We start from the raw sequence: 3,142 nt of genomic DNA, 5'->3' as shown, positions 1-3,142 counted from the left end.
ATTTAAAATAAATCAATAGATAACACTTTTAAAAAAAAAAACGCTATCTATTCTATTACCATATATAACGTTTTTTTAGGTTTGTCCTTCAAACTTCTTTTTACCCTTAGATTTTCCAAAATTTTCTCCCTTTTTTTTCCAAAATTTCCAGTTTCACTTCCTTCAGTACACCTAAATTTCACTCAAGAACCAATTTTTTCCCTTTCCCATTCCCTCTTCAATCCCTAATTTCTCTTTTGCCCTCGTCCTCATAGTTCCCCCAAGCCCCTCTATCTTTTCACGGTTTGTGACTACTTTGCTCTTTCAACTCTCAACTCCTTTTCAAAGTTCATTCATCTACATTTTTTTAACGTAACATCATTGTTATCATATTAATTCGAATTTCCCTTCCAGTTGCGTGAAAGAATCAGAGGATAACGGTTCTTTGTGGGTTAAACCAGCAAAGCTCCAACCTACGTTCTGGGAGAAAAAAAGTCTCTATTCTATTCATTTTTGCACTTCCAATTTTCATCTCTCGGGTTTTCTCCTCTTAATATGGATAGGAATGTTTCAATTTCTTGTAGAAAAATCATGGAACATGTTTGTCTTCTCAAAGCAAAGCAGGATTTATCAAAAGACGAAGAGAACGACATGCTCGATTACTTGTACACTACGTAGTACCAGACGGGTGGTGTTGTTGCAATTTCATTAGGTGAAGCGGCCTACATCATATGCATTCCCTAATTATGTACCTTTATTTACCGGTGCTTTAAATTAATTCCCCTACATGTAATCTAATGTTAGTTCCTTTTGTTGCCATTGACCTTGTTGATTTTTTAGGGCGCATTTCTGCTCCAAATCCAAAGCTTTACACGCTTGCGTTGTTTATGCGGTTTCAGAAGAGGCAAAATCTTGAAAAGTTTTATAGAATCCCTTGTATATTTTAGATTTAGATGTCACTTTTTTCTTCATATCTCATTATGTATGTAACTTCCTACTTCTGATTCTTGCAATGTATATGCCCAGAGTTCAACCATGGGGTGGAGTTTCTACTTCTGATATCCTTTAATGAGTCTGCACTAAGTAACCAGGCAGAGGACGCATTGGCCTATCTCGCATTGATGATGTCGGAATCTCCTTCCTTAATAGTCCAATTCACTCAAGGTTTCCAATTCCACCGTCACTTGCACAATTGTTTCCTTATTTTTCTGGGTTTGCTGTCTCATCGAAAATTGAAAATTTTCAGAAAAGAATACTATGAAAGTTAGGGTGAGCTTTGGCACAATGGAAGGTTGCTGTCCATTAATTAGGAGATCACGGGTTCAATATTGAAAATTGTCTATGTGCTTGACCTTACTTGGTGGGAGTGCAGTAGGTTGCACTTTGTAAAATAATATGAAGAATATCATTTTTCACAGAATTTTTATTTTGTAACTGCCTAATTAGCTTATTACTATATTCCCAGGTTTGAATTTTAATCCAAGCTCTAAGGAGTATACTCATGGAGTTGTCATACGATTTCGATCAGGTAATCTAAGTCTTTGTTAGATATATTATCTTTATTTTATATTTATCTTTTATCTTTATCTTTTATCTTTAGTTAGTTTGTTATTATTTCTTATTTGTATTTTGGGCTTAGCCCATATTTCTTCTATTATAAATAGAGAACCCTATGTGTGTATTTAACACAAGGGAGATTAATCCCAAATATAGTTTTTTACTATATTGAACATGGTATCAGAGCCTATGGTTCTTTTGAGGAAAAAGTTTCTAGTGCCTCTACCACTACATCCGCTACTGCCGGCAGCGACGCCATTTACCGTTCTCGATGCCATCGTTGTCTACCGTTGTTGTTTACCGTTGCCATTACCCAAGTTTCGGTTTCGACTGGCGATCACACGGTTTTGATCGTCTCGGCCATGCGGTCACTATGTCATCAACAACGCCTTCGCACTCTCAGTGCATTTTAAGGTTGTGGATTTGCTCCCTCTTTCGTCGTGTATGGTGGCATGTCTAGTAGCAATTCAGAGCGTCGAGGTCGCTCGTTTTCCTCTTTCAAGTTCATCGTGTGTTGTTGCACGTCCCGTCTCCTCTCAGGCATTTACTCAGAGCATCCATGTTGCTCTTTTTCCTTTTTCATGTGCCTTGGTTGGAGAATTTTTTCTTTTTATAGTTTCCCTCAGGTTCATCCATGGCTTCTTCCGCTACTATCTCTTTTGACTTCTCTTTTGTCACCATTGCGTTTGAACTGTCCATATATGTTGTTTTTCCCATGGAAAGATGGTTTTGTTAGTTTATTTATAGTTGTGGTGGCTCTCTAACAATTACCTCTTTATCCACTGGTGGCATTCCTCAAGGGCAATTTTCAAGAAAAGATTTATATGGAGCAACTTCCCAAATTTGTTGCTCAGGAGGAGTCTTTTGAGTTGGTATTTCGTCTTGCAAATCATTAGCAATTTAGTGTCACTCAAGTGCAGAAGCAGAAATTTTCACTAAGTCTTGATGGATTATATTAGTAACAAGCTTGGTACATATGTATGTACCAGTTTCAGAGGAGTGTTAGATATATTATCTTTATTTTATATTTATCTTTTATCTTTATCTTTAATCTTTAGTTAGTTTGTTATTATTTCTTATTTGTATTTTGGGCTTAACCCATATTTCTTCTATTATAAATAGAGAACCTTATGTGTGTATTTAACACAAAGGAGATTAATCCCAAATATAGTTTTTTACTATATTCAAGAGTCTGGTTATCTTTAGCATCTAATTTCCTTTCACTGTAACATTAGTACTGGTTGGTGATGGTATTTCTTTTGCAGTTTAGGCATTTGAGATATTTATAAACAACAAAGAGTACAAAAATGTAAGAAACCCTTTTATTGTTTCTTGAACAATTGAATTTTGGCTATTATTTTTCTTACAAATTTTGGTCTAAAGTAGTGTATATTGTATTTTATTGACGATTATAATTTCATCTCCTTTTGTCACATTTTTAATGGAATACGTTTCTAAATGTGTCATTTTTCTGTAAACAGTATAATTCTAAATTTTGTTTGGGTTTGTGTTGTCGTTTTTTCTCTGTAAATGATAAATTTTTCATTTCTAATTTTATACTCTTTTTAAGGTAAAAGATATAAAATGATAGATAATTAGTGTAATA

General features: G+C 34.6%; 1 pseudogene; it reads left to right on the top strand.

The window, feature by feature from the left end:
* Nucleotides 1-534: 534 nt before the first annotated feature.
* LOC106754603 lies at nucleotides 535-1,887 on the top strand (annotated as a pseudogene).
* Nucleotides 1,888-3,142: the final 1,255 nt, after the last annotated feature.

Source organism: Vigna radiata, unplaced genomic scaffold (assembly GCF_000741045.1).
Source record: "Vigna radiata var. radiata cultivar VC1973A unplaced genomic scaffold, Vradiata_ver6 scaffold_322, whole genome shotgun sequence".
NCBI classification, from domain to species: Eukaryota; Viridiplantae; Streptophyta; class Magnoliopsida; order Fabales; family Fabaceae; genus Vigna; species Vigna radiata.
The sequence above is the reverse complement of the archived record's forward strand: the minus strand, read 5'-3'. Positions and strand labels throughout refer to the sequence as shown.